The sequence below is a fragment of the Octopus bimaculoides genome, chromosome 9 (assembly GCF_001194135.2).
Source record: "Octopus bimaculoides isolate UCB-OBI-ISO-001 chromosome 9, ASM119413v2, whole genome shotgun sequence".
NCBI classification, from domain to species: Eukaryota; Metazoa; Mollusca; class Cephalopoda; order Octopoda; family Octopodidae; genus Octopus; species Octopus bimaculoides.
In genome coordinates, this window is record NC_068989.1 from 89281758 (window position 1) to 89281986 (window position 229).

Genomic DNA, 229 nt, shown 5'->3' on the forward strand with positions numbered 1-229 from the left:
AACAAAACAAAGAAAATCAAACAGCTACAAAAATAAGAATAAATGTGTTATATATATGTGTGTTATATATCTATGTTTATGTACATGTGTGTATATATATATATATATATATACACACACACAAATTTATGTATATATACATATATGAACATATATGTATATGTTTACACACACACACGTTTACCTATACATATGTTCACATATATATATATATATATATATATATATA